This window comes from Cherax quadricarinatus, chromosome 8 (assembly GCF_038502225.1).
Source record: "Cherax quadricarinatus isolate ZL_2023a chromosome 8, ASM3850222v1, whole genome shotgun sequence".
Classification (NCBI taxonomy): domain Eukaryota; kingdom Metazoa; phylum Arthropoda; class Malacostraca; order Decapoda; family Parastacidae; genus Cherax; species Cherax quadricarinatus.
The window spans coordinates 58,793,987-58,810,324 of record NC_091299.1 but is presented as its reverse complement, the minus strand read 5'-3'; the positions used below and the strand labels follow the sequence as shown (position 1 = coordinate 58,810,324).

The 16,338-nt window shown below is 45.1% G+C and overlaps 1 protein-coding gene across 6 annotated transcripts in view; it reads right to left on the bottom strand.

The window, feature by feature from the left end:
* Positions 1 to 16,338, bottom strand: part of LOC138852422 (zinc finger protein 84-like) — a 75,895-nt gene that overhangs the window by 26,862 nt on the left and 32,695 nt on the right. For 2 of the 6 annotated variants that reach the window (XR_011391743.1, XM_070083061.1), the window contains exon 3: positions 472 to 674. The exons of the other annotated variants lie outside the window; for them this stretch is intronic. The gene's annotated coding sequence lies outside the window, so the exon portion shown is untranslated. The remainder of the gene's footprint in view (positions 1 to 471; positions 675 to 16,338) is intronic. 6 annotated transcript variants of the gene reach the window in all.

Sequence of the window (16,338 nt, the reverse complement as noted above, 5' to 3'; positions counted from 1 at the left end):
TAAAATCCTATCATGCCTAGGAAACGTTGAAGAGATTACCTATCATGTGGAACTGGATAATCTTTAATGGCAAGAACTTTAGCAAGTTTAGGAGCAACTTTACCACTACCTACTTCATGGCATAGAAAAGAAACAGTGGCCTGGCCAAAGGAAGACTTAGATAAATTAATAGTTAAATGGGAACTCTGAAAGGTCTCAAAGAGAGCCTTAAGCCTAAATAGGTGTTGATCCCAAGTATATCAGACACCACAACAATATCACCCAGGTATGCTGCCGTGCCTTCAAGTCCTTTAATAGCCTGATGAATAAGTTTCTGGAATGAAGAGGGGGGGTTTTTCATTCCGAAGGGGGTAACTGTATATTGATAATGATCTGGAATTACGAAGGCAGAGATTTCCTTCGCCTTATCTGTCAAAGGTACCTGATAGTAACCTTTAAGGGGATCTAACTTGGACACAAAAGTAGCCTTACCCACAAAGTCGATTACGTCATCCAGACGAGGAAGAGGGTAAGCATCTGTGATTGTGACCTCATTCACCATACAAAACCCTCCATCAGCTTTTTTAACAAGGATGCACGGTGAAGCCCATGGACTAGACTCCTCCTCCACTAAACCATGCTGTAACAGAAATTCTACTTCCTGCTGAAGTAGTCTCTGCTTTTCAGGATTAGCTCTGTAGGGGGAGAGTTTAACAGGTTTAGAGTTTCCCACATCTACATCATGATAACCTAATGTACATTTTTTCGGCACATCCGAAAAAATATCAGGGTACGACTGTAGAAGCACAGTTAAACTTGTTGCTTGAGTTTCTGACAGCCCCATCATTAAAGGGCTAGGGTCCTTGAGGAGGACAGTTTGGAAGTTTGACATTAATTTCAGAAATAGAGTGCAAAGAGTCAGAGTCATCCTCAGAGGAAGAGAACAGAGTCATTACTGGGACTTTATCTGGTGAATGAAAAGATTTTAATTGATTAATGTGGTAAGTTTTAGTTTTTGAGGTCTTATCAAGGGGAGCTACCACATAATTTACATCAGATAATTTACTTACAATTTGCATAGGTCCCATAAATCTAGCTTTCAAGGTGTGGCCAGGTATAGGTTCCTGCACCAACACCTTGTCTCCTGGATGGAAGGAGCGGAATTGTGCATTTCTGCCATACCTCTGTTTCATCTTATTTTGAGCCGCCTTAACGTTAGCCTTGGCTAACTGATGTGCCACCTGCAACCTTGAAGAAGGGTTGTAGAGTGTTGAGCTAACGTCTTCTCCCATCCATCCTTCTTTGAGCGCCCGAAGAGGACCTCGTACATTGGGCCCAAAGATCAGCTCAAATGGACTATACCCAGTAGACTCTTGCACCGTTTATCATACTGAGAACAGCAACAAAGGTAATGATTCACCCCAGTCTGTAGGAAAACGCATGCAAAAAATTCTCATGGTTTTTAATGTCTGATGGAATCTTTCCAAGGGGCCTTGGGACTGAGGATGATACCTGGAGTTTACCTGGAGAGAGTTCCGGGGGTCAACGCCCCCGCGGCCCGGTCTGAGACCAGGCAGTGGATAAGTTGTGGATTATCCCTAACCTAGTTAATGCTTCCCTAAATGCTTTGGCAGTGAAGTTAGTACCTTGATCAATTTGAATAGTTTTAGGAATGCCAAAACAAGAAATAAATCTTGTTAAAGCTTTGAGAATAGCTTTAGTATTAATACTCCGCATGGGAATTGCTTCAGGATATCTAGTTACTCTTATCCATAATGGTAAATAAATACTGATTTCCCGACTTTGACCTAGGTAGTGGACCTACACAATCTATAATTAAATCTGCAAAAGATTCTCCATCAGTAGGTATAGGTTGGAGAGGTGCAGGTTTAATGGAATGTCCAGGTTTCCCTACTTGATGACATTCTCGGCAACACCGGATATGATTCTTCACATCCTGCTTTAATTTTGGCCAATAAAATTCTTTTGTGATTCTATATAAGGTTTTAGTACAGTGACCTCCTAATGAAGTATTATGAGCTATATTCAATATTTGAGGTCTAAACTTTGTTGGAACTACAGTGGTCCCTCGCTTTTCGTAGTTCTCGGGAATCATAGATTTAGGAAATCATAGGGATATTTTCGTATAAACATGGGCTCGCTTTTCATAGGTTGACTCGCAAGTAGTAGTTCGTCCGGGACGCGTACCCACGGTGTGAGCCGGGACGGCAGCCAGTCTGGCATTGTTTACCAGTGAGCGAAGGTCCCCTCACGTGCTCCCATGAAATATTTCATAATATTCCACTCATTTCCATGGCTCCAAAGAAAGGTCCTAGTGCCAAGTCTGTGGTAAAGAAGGTGAGAAATACGACTGAATTTAAGAAAAACATCATTGAACAATATGAAAGTGGCACAAGTGTGGCCAAACTGGCCAGGATGTATAAGAAACCCTACACAACCATATGTTCCATAGTGGCCAAGAAAAAGGAAATCAAGGATGCTGTTGTTGCAAAGGGGGTAACTATGCTGTCAAAAATGAGATCACCAGTACTCGAAGAGGTTGAAAAGTTATTATTGGTGTGGATAAATGAGAAACAATTAGCAGGAGATACTCTTATGACTTCGATTGTTTGTGAAAAGGCTAGGCAGTTGCACAATGATCTGGTAAATAAATATTGGTGATGTGAGTGAATTTAAGGCCAGCAAAGGTTGGTTTGAGAGATTTAAGAACCGCACTGGCATACACAGTGTGGTAAGGAATGATGAGGCTGCCAGTTCGGACCACAAGGCGGCTGAAAAATATGTGCATGAATTCAAGGAGTACATAGAGGCTGAAGAACTGAACCTGAACAAGTGTTCAACTGTGACGAAACAGGCCTCTTTTGGAAGAAAATGCCAAAGAGGACCTTCATTACACAGGAGGAAAAGGCAATGCCAGGACACAAGCCTATGAAAGACAGGCTGGCGCTTATGTTCTGTGCTAATTCTAGTGGGGATTTCAAAGTGAAGCCATTACTAGTGTACCATTCTGAAAATCCCAGAGTGTTCAGGAAAAACAATGTTATGAAGAGTAAATTGTGTGTGTTTTGGAAATCTAATAGTAAGGCATGGGTCACGAGGGAAATTTTCATCGAGTGGTTCAATGAAGTGTTTGGCCCTAGTGTGAAGAATTACCTCCTGGAAAAGAAATTGGATCTCAAGTGCCTGCTAGTAATGGACGATGCACCTGCTCATCCTCCAAACTTCGATGACCTAATTTTCGAGGAGTTTGGGTTCATCACAGTAAAGTTCTTGCCCTTGAATACCACTCCTCTCCTCCAGCCCATGGACCAGCAGGTCACTGCAAACTTTAAAAAACTCTACACCAAAGCAATGTTTCACAGGTGCTTGACTGTGACCACAGACACTCACTTGACCCTAAGGGAATTATGGAGAGAACACTTCAGCATCCTCCATTGCATAACCCTTACAGGTATGGCTTGGGAGGGAGTAACTACCAGGACTTTGAACTTTGCTTGGAGAAAACTGTGGCCAGATTGTGTCGACAAGAGGTATTTTGAAGGGTTTGGGACTGACCCTGATGAGCCTATGTCTGTTGTTAAATCAATTGTGGCACTGGGGAGTTCCATGGGGTTGGATGTGAGTTTGGAGGATGTGGAAGAACTGGTGGAAGACCACAATGAAGAGCTCACCACTGAGGAGCTGCAAGAGCTTCAGCAGGAACAGCAACACATCGCAGCTCAGAATCTTGCTGCAGAGGAGGAGGAAGAGAGATGGAAGAAGGTGCCTTCTTCAGAAATTAAAGAGATTTTTGCCATGTGGGGTAAGATGGAAAGCTTTATGGAGAAACATCACCCTGACAAGGTTGTTGCAAGCCATGTTGGCAACATGTACAGTGACAAAGTCTTGGGCCATTTTAGGGAAATGCTAGAGAGACGCCAGAAACAGAGCTCTCTCCACAGTTATTTTGCGAGACAGGACTCCAGTGACTCTCAAAGTGGTCCTAGTGGCATTAAGAGACAGAGAAGAGAAGCAACCCCAGAAAAGCAATTGGTACCCGAGGAGTTGATGGAAGGGGATTCCCCTTCCAAACCATAAACAATCCAATCTCTCTCCTCCTCTAGTCTCCCATACACTAAGAAGAATCTCCAATAAAGGTAAGTGTTATGCTGTTAATGTTTCATTCATCATTTCCCATTGTATTGTTTATGTACTACGTACATGTATATTTCATGTAAAAAATTTTTTTGTTTTAATACTTCTCGGTGTCAGGAACGGATTAATTGTATTTACATTATTTCTTATAGGGAAAATTGATTTGCAAATCATAGATTTCGTTAATAGTAGCAACTCCAGGAACGGATTAACTACGAAAAACAAGGGACCACTGTACTAACCTGTAAGACAATTGCCAGGCCTCTATCTTCTTACCAGTTTCAGTGCAGATCAAATAGTCATTTTTAAGTTCATAATTGACCGGATCATCCAAAGAGGATTTACCCATAGCTGCCTGAGAAGCGAAATTTAAAGAATGGTCCTTTCGTTGTTCCTCCCGGAAGGACAGTCCCTCGGGCATGGAAGCAGAGATATCTGGCAATCCTGCAACCTTGGAATAGAAAGGCTTGATCGGGGTTTGTTCACTTGATCTACGAGGCCCAGGCTGGTTTTCCTCGTAAAACAACGCGGCTATTCCGAGATCGGAGTCATCCAAGGATAGGTCAACATTCTCGCTAGACAACCCTTGGGATGTTGCCTGAGTTATGGCCACCACCGGAGAAGAATTAATCATTATGGGTTCAGGACATACACTAGCAGTGGTAATGTTATTACCCAGTAATAACATGGCATCTTTCATGGGGAATCCTTCGGATACACCCACAGTCAAGTATCCAGTGTAATATTTGCACTGTACATAAATTTTATGCAAAGGGACAGAATATATAGCTCCTCCAAATGCTTCCAATAAAACAGAGGAATTCAAGGAAGTGTTCTTTGAAAGGGGTAATATTACCTCTCTTATAAGTGAGCAATATGCTCCAGTATCTCTAAAGGTTTTGACTTAAGTTGTTTCGGAGTTTTCCTGAAGGGAAATAAAACTCTTACAATAATAAGGGGCCATCCCTTTTTCTACTTCTCTCGGGGACATGTTACTAGGGATATTAGAGATTTTCCCAATGGGTTGGGGTTTGTGGGGGAAGTTGGGACGGATGTGACCTACTTGGTTACACATGTAGCAGACGACAGGTTTGCCTTTAACTCCCTGCTGACGTTGCAACTGGTGTCACTCTGGCTGGTGTCTCTCTGGATACTCTTGTCGAGATGCACCATGTTGAGTAGTTTGTCTCTCACCAGGTGGACCATAAGTTGAGAAGCGTGGCTCACCAGGGGACTTAGTTGGCTGACGTAGATGTTCTCCCTCCGGCTGGCACTTCATTCTCCAAGGTTGACGATCTCTGCTTATGCCAGGCTGTTGAAAAGAGAGACGGGACCGCTCGGACAAGGAGCGGTTAGTTTCAAAGGCATCAGCCAACCTGGCTGCCTCCAATGCAGTGGGGAATGGAAAACTCCCCCTCTTCATTCCAAAAACTTATCCATCAGGCTATTAAAGGACTTGAAGGCACGGCAGCGTACCTGGATGATATTGTTGTGGTGTCTGATACTTGAGATCAACACCTATTTAGACTTAAGGCTCTTTTTGAGACCTTTCAGTTCCCATTTAACTGTTAATTTATCTTAGTCTTCCTTTGGCCAGGCAACTGTTACTTTTCTAGGCCATGAAGTAGATAGTGGTAAAGTTGCTCCTAAACTTGCTAAAGTTCTTGCCATTAAAGATTATCCAGTTCCACATGATAGGAAATCTCTTCAACATTTCCTAGGCATGATAGGATTTTACAGAAGATTCTGTAAGAATTTCTCAGATATTGTAGCCCCTCTTACCTCTCTTATCAGTCACAAAGTTCCCTTTATTTGGACTTCAGTTGCTCAGGATGCTTTTGACAAAGCAAAAAGATTATTATGTACTGCACCCATTCTTTTGTTTCCAGACTTCTCCAAACCTTTCTCATTACAGGTTGATGCTTGTGAGTCTGGGGTTGGGGCAGTACTGTTGCAAAACGGGGCCAAGGAGTTGCCTTCTTCTCGGCCATGTTCCAGCCTCATCAGAGCGCTTACTCTACCATTGAAAAATAAGCCCTCGTGCTGGTACTGGCTTTGGAGCACTTTGATGTATACGTGGGACAAACTTCACAGGTGGTCACTGTCTACAGTGATCACAATCCTCTAGTATATCTCCAAACCATGAAGAACCACAACACAAGGCTCATGAGATGGACGCTAAGAATGCAACCCTATTTTCTGAGAATTGTACATATTGCCGGCAAAGAAAATATGTTGGCAGACTTTTTATCTAGAGTCTAACAATATTATTTATAATAATTATATATTAGGTTAGGATGTGTTAGGTTACTTGTGATAACCCCTTCCAAGCTTTTTTTTTTTATCCCCTGGTGTGGGTTTTTTTTTTTAGTGAGGGGATGTGGGCTACCGTCCGCCTGTGTCTTGGACCTAAGCTAGCCCGACTGTCTGCTGTCTCGCTCTGAGTTTAGGGTTTGGCTTTTTGTCACGTGAAAAGCTGAGCTCTATCTAAGAGTTGGATGGTTGAGAGGAAAGGTGGCCCCATTATTTTGTGCCATGGCAGCACAGTAACCACTGGGAGGTGGGAGCCTAATCCTGAGTCTTCTCGGGGTGAGGGTGTGGCATGCAAAGAGTACGTAACATTTATTTGGCGCATGTACACACCCTCATTTACAGGTACATTTATAGGTACTTTCGTGAATAGGGAAGTTATGTCAAGGCTGGAGAGTTTCTTGTTCCTAATGTTGATGTTGCGAATGTGATTGAGAAGATAACCCAAGTGTTTGAGATGTGCTGGAATGATCATGCCCAAAAGTTTAGAGTGGTGTTTAGCAAGTTTTTAGACTTTATCACTCTACTCGGAAGGTTGTCACATGCAGCTTTCTCCACCTGACATTCTCATCCTATAAATACTCTCGTATGTTTCACCCAGGTAGATTTGTTTCTGACTTGATAAAGCCCACTGTGTTGGTGAAACGTTGTCAATATTAGGAGGCAAGAATTTCACTTTGATAAAAACTCAACTCCCCCAAAATTCGCTCTCGCAAGTCTGAAGGATGAGCAGGAGCATTGTCTAATACCAGGAGGCACTTAAGGTCTAATTTATTTTCCAGGAGGTAATTTTTCACAGGGGGGGGTAAACACGTGGTAAAACCAGTCATAGAAAATGTCCCTAGTGACCCATGCCTTACTGTTTGCCCTCCACATCACACACAAATTAGCCTTGATGACACTATTTTTCCTGAACACTCTGGGAGTTTCAGAATGACACACAAGTGGAGGCTTCACTCTGCAATCCCCACTAACATTACTACACAACATTGAAGTAACCCTGTCCTTCATAGGCTTGTGTCCTGGGAGTGCTTTTTCCTCCTGTGTAATGTAGATCCTGTTTGGCATTTTCTTCCAAAACAGGCCTGTTTCATCACAATTAAACACTTGTTGGGGTTGCAATTTTTCAGCCTCTATGTAACCCCGGAATTCCTGCACATATTTTTCAGCCGCTTTTTTGTCCGAACTGGCAGCCTCACCATGCTTTATCACAATGTGTATGCCACTACAATTCTTAAATCTCTCAAACCAACCTTTGCTGGCCCTAAATTCACTCACATCACCACTAGCTGCAGGCATTTTCTTTAATTAAATCATCATGCAACTGACTTGCCTTTTCACATACGATCGCTTGAGAGATGCTAACTCCTAATATCTGTTTTTCGTTCACCCACACCAATAACAGTCTCTCAACATCTTCGAGTACTTGCAATCTGTGTTTCGAAAAGATACTTGCACCTTTTGCAACAACAGCTTCCCTGATTGCCATTTTGTTGGCCAAGATAGCAGCGATAGTTGATTGGGGTTTGTTGTACAACCTGGCCAGCTTGGAGACACACACTCCACTCTCATATTTTTTGATTATCTCTTTCTTCATTTCTATAGTAATTTTCACCCTTTTACCACAGGGTTGGCACTAGAAGCTTTCTTTGGGCCCATGGTGGCTTATTTAGCAGTTACAAGCACTAAAAACACTGGAATACAAAATGTACCGAATGTATATGTGGGAACGACCGCACTGGCTTGTAAACATTGGCACACTAACTGAAGGCAGGGCAGCTAAGGCATGCTGAGGCCAGAGAGACGTGTAGACACGTTCGGGACGAATGATGTAAGTCGAGTTTTTGTTCGTACGTAGAGGGAAATTTTTTACACTGAAATGCTTTTGTAAGTCGATTTTATCGTAAGATGAGGCCTTCGTAAGTCGGGGGTTCACTGTACGCACTGTGTGTGTGTGTGTGTGTGTGTGTGTGTGTGTGTGTGTGTGTGTGTGTGTGTGTGTGTGTGTGTGTGTGTGTGTGTGTGTGCACGTATAAGATGTAATTGCAAAACGATGATATATTGTAAACCTTTGTGGCAATACGCAGATGTAAAACATGGACACTACTGCCCCACACCATTGCCTAGCACACACAGACACATATAAAGCCCCAGGCAACCAAATGACTTGTTGGTCATTGATCTCTACACTGCCCCACACGTACACACACACACACACACACACTTAATTCCACACATAATTACACACACAGTGAGTGTAGTGGGTCACAAGCGCCAGGCTCCGAGGATCTTAGTGCTTTTAGGGCGTGTTTCAGCAGTTAGAAGCAACCAGTGTTAGTGACAACGTCAGTGAACAACCCTACAAGTGATAACCAATGTATTAGCAAAAATAAATAAAGTAAAGGCGAGAGAAAGCCTGAAATTATACAACAAAATTTCAAAGTGCCAGTTCGTTGAGGCCTAGTTGGCACCTGTTGCCACATTGTTACACATATACAAAGTACAAAGCGAGTGACTAAAGAGAAAAGACCAAATAGAATTAAGAGAGGGTGGTAACGACAAAATGTGATGTAGCACACAGCGTGAACAAGCTAGCCAGAAAGGGGATATATATATATATATATATATATATATATATATATATATATACATACATATACATAAATATATATAAGCAGAGGTGGTGGCAGCAGTAGGCCTGAGGGAGTAGCGCCGCCATAACAGGTTGGGTGTCATCACAAATAAGTAGTGTACTTACCAAAAGTGAAGTGTAAATTATAAAAGTAGCAGTATACAAGTGATAAGTGTGGTAAATGAGGACTCAAAAGGGCAATGAGAAAAGAATAGCCGAAGAAGTCAGCGGCGGAAGGGCGAGGTGCACGAGTCATCGTACAGCGAGCATCGTACAGCGAGCATCGTACATCAGGCATCTGGATGGACGTCCCCTCTGAGTTGTAACGTACAAATCACCTGTTTTGTGGTTGGCGGGAAGTTTGAGTGGTAGAGCCGGCCCTGCGGTCACTGGTGGCTCGCTATCTAAACCCTGCTCCAGAGGGATTATCATACACACAACACCTAGCAGTAGTAGGAAGATAAAATTTGTAGGAGCAAGGATTAGGCAGGAGGATTAAGTCGTGGCTAATGGGACTACAGCCCTGACAACAGTTTCGAGAGATAATGTTTTAGGACACAAAGACAGTACAATCTGAGAAGCAAGTATTGGGTACACATGTAGTAAAAGGTAGTACATAACTGGGTGAAAGAATGACTTGTTAACACACGCTAGTATTATAATTATTAGAACTACTCTCAGTGTTAATGGTATCTCATTAGTATTACGGGTACACAGAAGTGAATTGTATTTCTGGGACATATAAACAACTGACGTGCTCACACACACACACGCGCGCACACACATACACACTGGGGGCCAGGAGCTGGGTCTCGACCCCTGAAACCACAACTAGGTGAGTACACACAGCTGATCCTTGGAATTTGACCGCCTCCCCCACAGACCCTCACTCCCTCCTACCTTTTCCTCCCTCGCGTTTCTCTCATAGCCTTTTTCCCTCCCCCTACTCACTCTCTCTCTCTCTCTCTCTCTCTCTCTCTCTCTCTCTCCCTCTCTCTCTCTCTCCCTCTCTCTCTCTCCCTCTCTCTCTCTCCCTCTCTCTCTCCCTCTCTCTCTCTCCCTCTCTCTCTCCCTCTCTCTCTCTCTCCCTCTCTCCCTCTCTCTCTCCCTCTCTCCCTCTCTCTCTCCCTCTCTCTCTCTCTCTCCCACTCTCTCTCTCTCTCCTCTCTCTCTCCCCTCTCTCTCTCTCTCCCACTCTCCCTCTCTCTCTCCCTCTCTCTCTCCCTCCTTCTCTCCCTCACTCTCCCTCTCTCTCTCCCTCTCTCCATCTCTCTCTCCCTCTCTCTCTCCCTCTCTCCCTCCCTCTCTCTCTCCCTCTCTCTCTCCCCCTATCCCTCTTCCTCTCTCTCTCCCTCTATCTCTCCCTCTTCCTCTCCCTCTCTCTCTCCCTCTCTCTCCCTCTCTCTCTCCCTCTCTCTCTCCCTCTCTCTCTCCCTCTCTCTCTCCCTCTCTCTCTTCCTCTCTCTCTCCCTCTCTCTCTCCCTCACTCCCATAACCCAATCTCTCACCCTCCTCTCTCTCTATAGGCTTCTCTCTCCATCTCTCCATTTCTCTCTCTCATAGCCTTTTCCCTCGCCCTCCTTTCTCCCTCTCTCTTTCTCTCCCTCTCCCTCTCTTTCTCCCTCTCTCTACCCTTTCTCTCCCCCCTCACATTTCTCTCTCTCCCCCTTGGTCTTATCCCTCACCCCCATACTCTCTCCTCTCTCTCCCTCTTTCCACCCTTTCTCTCTCCTCTCTCTCCCCCTCTTTCTACCCTTTCTCCCCACCACACCCCCTCCGTCCTCTAGCCTTCTGTCTGTGGTAATAAAAAAGATAAGAAAAAAAAAAAAAAAAAAAAAAAATGGGTGGCCTTAGAGGACGGAAAACCAGAGATCTGGTAGACGAACCAGGGAGGAAAGACTGGGAGTTAGAGCTCCAAAAAAGGGAGGAAGAGTGGGGAAGGAAGATAGTAGAGCTTGGTAAGAAAATGGAGGAGCAGATAGCTGAAGAGTGCAGGAAGTGGGAAGTACAGGTCTTAGCAGCAGAAGCTAGGATACAGTGCTTAGAAGAGAAACTGCAAAGCCTGAAACAGAATAGAGAGACAAATGACAATTCAGATGTGACATCAGGAAATTCAAAGTCAGGCGCAGACAAGGGGATGGTAAGCAACAACGGAGACATGCCGTACACGAAGGCCCTATCAGACCCACGTGGGGCCAGGGAAAAGACGATGAGCACACTAAGATCAAACGACAGGTCCGAAGACAATGAAGGAAATTCAAAGTCAGGCGCAGACAAGGGGATGGTAAGCAACAACGGAGACATGCCGTACACGAAGGCCCTATCAGACCCACGTGGGGCCAGGGAAAAGACGATGAGCACACTAAGATCAAACGACAGGTCCGAAGACAATGAAGGTTTGTTATATGCAGAGATTCTAACAGCCAACTGCAGTAGCAAGGGACAGCTGGTCAGGAAAGACAGTTCACTGAGAATAGAAGTTTCAGATATGACAGGGACTGAAGGCAAGAACATGTCAATGGAAGGATATAAAATGCCTCAGAGGAAGCAGATGGAGACTCAGTGGGAGGAGGAAAGGGCGAGGTCAGTTTTTGTGTACGGGCTCCAAGAAGCCAAGGGGGCCAACTTTGAAGAAATAAAACAGGAGGAGAAAAAAATGATTGAAGGCATCATGAAAACAATAGGGGAGGGCAATATGACCCAGGTGACAAATTTTCAGAGAATTGGGTGGTTTGCGAGTGGAAGGATACGGCCTGTCAGAGTAACTTTCAAGGAAGAATCAGTTCGAACCAGGATTCTGCAAGAGAAAGCAAGACTGAGGGACAAAGAGGGGTACCAGAGAGTATACCTCGACCACGACAGAACACAAGAAGAAAGGACTACACTGAAAGAGAGGGTACAGAGACGCAAGGAGGAACGAGAAGCAATGAAAATGAGCAGGACCCAGACACAGGAGGAAGGGCAAACACACCCCACAGAATCTCCCACCAAAAGACTCCACCCGCGACATTCCCAACGCAACTGAGCAACCTATACTACAACCCACTCACTGTTCCCTCTGCCACCAACCCCCATATCACAAACCTCACCCCAACAGATGTCCCTTATGGGCATTCTGACCCCACCCCCATCAACACAAACCCCACCTACACCACAGCCCCATATAGGCCCCCACCAAGGCTCTCGCTCCCCCAACCCCAATATTCTTGCATGACCACAATGAGAGAAAAGAAACTAAAGGTTTGGTACACAAACGCGGATGGAATAACGAATAAACATGAGGAATGGAATGAAAGAATCAGTGAAAAATCCCCAGACATCATAGCAGTCACAGAAACAAAACTCGCTGAGACAATAACAGACACAATCTTCCCAACAGGATATCAGATCCTGAGGAAAGATAGAAGGAGTAGAGGGGGAGGAGGGGTTGCACTGCTCATAAAACACCAATGGGGATTTGAGGAAATGGAAGGCATGGACATGATTGGAGAAAGAGACTACATTGTAGGTACAATTCAGTCCGGAGAACATAAAGTAGTCATTGGAGTGATGTATAACCCACCACAGAACTGCAGGAGGCCAAGAGAGGAGTACGAAGAAAACAACAGGGTGATGGTGGACACACTGGCTGAGGTGGCAAGAAGAGCTCACTCGAGCAGAGCAAAGTTACTGGTAATGGGCGATTTCAACCACAGGGAGATCGACTGGGAAAACCTAGAACCACATGGGGGTCCCGAAACATGGAGAGCCAAGATGATGGATGTGGTACTTGAAAACCTCATGCATCAACATGTCAGGGACACAACCAGAGAGAGAGGGGAGGATGAGCCAGCAAGACTGGATCTTGTGTTCACCCTGAGCAGTTCAGACATTGAGGACATCACTTACGAGAGGCCCCTTGGAGCTAGCGATCATGTGGTTCTGAGTTTTGACTATATAGTAGAGTTACAAGTGGAGAAGGTAACAGGAACTGAAGGGGACAGGCCAAACTATAAAAGGGGGGACTACACAGGTATGAGAAACTTCCTGCAGGAGGTTCAGTGGGACAGAGAAATGGTAGGAAAATCAGTAAACGAGATGATGGAATATGTGGCAACAAAGTGCAAGGAGGCAGAGGAAAGTTTTGTTCCCAAGGGAAACAGAAATAATAGGAAGACCAAAACGAGTCCTTGGTTTACCCGAAGGTGTAGGGAGGCAAAAACTAAGTGCAACAGAGAATGGAAAAGGTACAGGAGGCATAGGACCCAGGAAAACAAGGAGATTAGTAGAAGAGCCAGAAACGAGTATGCGCAGATAAGGAGGGAGGCCCAGCGACAGTATGAAAACGACATAGCATCGAAAGTCAAATCTGACCCGAAACTGCTGTATAGCCACATTAGGAGGAAGACAACAGTCAAGGACCAGGTGATAAGGCTGAGGAAAGAAGGTGGAGAACTCACAAGAAATGATCAAGAGGTATGTGAGGAGCTCAACACGAGATTTAAGGAAGTATTTACAGTAGAGACAGGAAGGACTCTGGGGGGACAGACCAGATGGGGACACCAGCAAGGAATACACCAACAAGTGTTGGACGACATACATACAGATGAGGAGGAGGTGAAGAAACTGCTAAGGGACATCGATACCTCAAAGGCAATGGGACCGGACAACATCTCTCTGTGGGTCCTTAGAGAGGGAGCAGATATGTTGTGCGTGCCACTTACCACAATCTTCAACACATCCCTGGAAACTGGGCAACTACCTGAGGTATGGAAGACGACAAATGTAGTTCCCATTTTCAAAAAAGGAGACAGAAAAGAGGCACTAAACTATAGACTTGTGTCATTGACGTGTATAGTATGCAAAATTATGGAGAAGATTATCAGGAGGAGAGTGGTGGAGCACCTGGAACGGAACAGGAGTATAAATGCCAACCAGCACGGATTCACGGAAGGCAAATCCTGTGTCACAAACCTTCTGGAGTTTTATGATAAAATAACAGAAGTAAGACAAGAGAGAGAGGGGTGGGTTGATTGCATCTTCTTGGACTGCAAGAAGGCCTTTGACACAGTTCCTCACAAGAGATTAGTGCAGAAGCTAGAGCATCAGGCGCATATAACAGGAAGGGCACTGCAATGGATCAGAGAATACCTGACAGGGAGGCAACAACGAGTCATGGTACGTAATGATGTATCACAGTGGGCACCTGTGACGAGCGGGGTCCCACAGGGGTCGGTCCTAGGACCAGTGCTATTTTTGGTATATGTGAACGACATGACGGAAGGGTTAGACTCAGAAGTGTCCCTGTTTGCAGATGATGTGAAGTTAATGAGGAGAATTAAATCTGATGAGGACCAGGCAGGACTTCAAAGAGACCTGGACAGACTGGACACCTGGTCCAGCAAATGGCTTCTCGAATTTAATCCTGCCAAATGCAAAGTCATGAAGATAGGGGAAGGGCACAGAAGACCACAGACAGAGTATAGGCTAGGCGGCCAAAGACTGCAAACCTCACTCAAGGAGAAAGATCTTGGGGTGAGTATAACACCGAGCATGTCTCCGGAAGCACACATCAATCAGATAACTGCTGCAGCATATGGGCGCCTGGCAAACCTGAGAACAGCATTCCGATACCTTAGTAAGGAATCATTCAAGACACTGTACACCGTGTATGTCAGGCCCATACTGGAGTATGCAGCACCTGTTTGGAACCCGCACTTGATAAAGCACGTCAAGAAACTAGAGAAAGTACAAAGGTTTGCGACAAGGTTAGTTCCAGAGCTAAGGGGAATGTCCAATGAAGAAAGATTAAGGGAAATCGGCCTGACGACACTGGAGGACAGGAGGGTCAGGGGAGACATGATAACGACATATAAAATACTGCGTGGAATAGACAAGGTGGACAAGGACAGGATGTTCCAGGGAGGGGACACAGAAACAAGAGGCCACAATTGGAAGTTGAAGACACAAATGAGTCAGAGAGATAGTAGGAAGTATTTCTTCAGTCATAGAGTTGTAAGGCAGTGGAATAGCCTAGAAAATGACGTAGTGGAGGCAGGAACCATACACAGTTTTAAGACGAGGTTTGATAAAGCTCATGGAGCGGGGAGAGAGAGGGCCTAGTAGCAACCGGTGAAGAGGCGGGGCCAGGAGCTAGGACTCGACCCCTGCAACCACAAATAGGTGAGTACAAATAGGTGAGTACACATACACACACACACACACACACACACTAAGACTCGACCCCTGCAACCACAAATAGGTGAGTACACACACAACACATACACAACACACACACACAACACACACACACAACACACACACAACACACACACACACACAACACACACACACAACACACACACAACACACACACACACACAACACACACACACAACACACCCCCACACCCTCCCACACACACACACACACATACACTCCCTCCCTCCCCACCGACATCTCACTCCTTCCCCTGATCCCTTCCCTCCCTCTTTCACCCTCCCCCTCCCCACCTCTCCCTCCTTCCCCTCTACCCCTCCCACTCACCCACTTGCTTCTCCCTTCTTCCTACTCCCCCTCCCCACCCCTCTCCCACATAGCCACAGTTCCTCCTCTATCTCCCCCCCCCACACTCTGACATACACACTACTAACCTAACACATAGAATTACATAGGTTTCCCACTCTGAGGCAATCAGGATAAAACAAAAATGGGTTGCCAGAGAGCAACAAGAAAAACCAAAGGACAGGAGAAGGAAGCTGCAAAGGAAGATTGGGCAGCAGAGCTCATAAAAAGGGAACATGAATGGGAAAGGAAACTAGAAGAACTTAGCATGAGAATGGAAGAGAGGATAGTAATGGGAAGTGGGAGGTGCAAGTCAAAGCAGCTGAGGCCAGGGTACAGAGTTTAGAAGAGGAACTGAAAAATCTGAAACAGCCTAAAGAACTAAAGAACATTTTGGGATTGACAACAGAGACTGCTACCTCAGTCACAAATAAGGGGACTGTAGGGAAAGAAGGAGCAAAACTGCATGTAGAAGCTCTATCAGTGGAGACTGTAGTAAATGAAAGAGCTAAGCTATATGTGGAGGCCCTAACAGACCACAGCAGAGCCCAGGGAAAGCCAAGAAGGGAAAATGACAGGCCACTGAGCCCAAGTACATTAGCTAGTGAAACTGAAGAAAGAAAAGCTGCAATGGAGGAAATCAAATTGAATGAGGGGATACACAGGGATATGCAGTGGGAGAATGAAAGGGTGAGGTCAGTCTTTGTGTATGGGCTCCA